Source organism: Echinops telfairi, unplaced genomic scaffold, assembly GCF_000313985.2.
Source record: "Echinops telfairi isolate 266 unplaced genomic scaffold, ASM31398v2 ScPeMD7_3533;HRSCAF=4204_1, whole genome shotgun sequence".
Classification (NCBI taxonomy): domain Eukaryota; kingdom Metazoa; phylum Chordata; class Mammalia; order Afrosoricida; family Tenrecidae; genus Echinops; species Echinops telfairi.
In genome coordinates, this window is record NW_022107432.1 from 22,719,442 (window position 1) to 22,719,953 (window position 512).

Sequence of the window (512 nt, forward strand, 5' to 3'; positions counted from 1 at the left end):
TGCAAGAGCGGGGTACGGATGGGAGTGGGAATTTGGACGTTTACAGAGTCAGGGGGCGTTCGCAGGTGGGGCCGACTTGGCACTGTGGGCTGCACTAAGGAATGGGGTCGACGGATTCAGGATCCAGAGAGGGAGCGATGGGGAAATGGAGCGGGCTGGCCATTTAGAGGGCGCAGGGTCAATCCTGGAAGGCTGTGGGTGGCTAAGAGGGACAGAGGCGAGGCGGCAGGAACAGACAGATGGAGCGGTGGTGAGGGCTTTCCAAGCAGGGGCGATGTGAGCTGGTGGTAGGCGGGCAGGGCGCGGCCAGGGTGCCCCGAGTGTGCCCGGAAAACGAACGAGAAGAGCGGAGGGAACCGGCTGGTAAGAGCAGAGGTGGGCGTGCAGCCTGGGGCTCCGGTGAAGACAGCAGGGATGCGGAACACCGCGCACGTTAGACAATTTCCTGCTAGAATCTTCTCCCGGGGTGGAAGAAAGCCGGGTTCGCAGAAAGCTGGGGGCGCGGGCGGCGC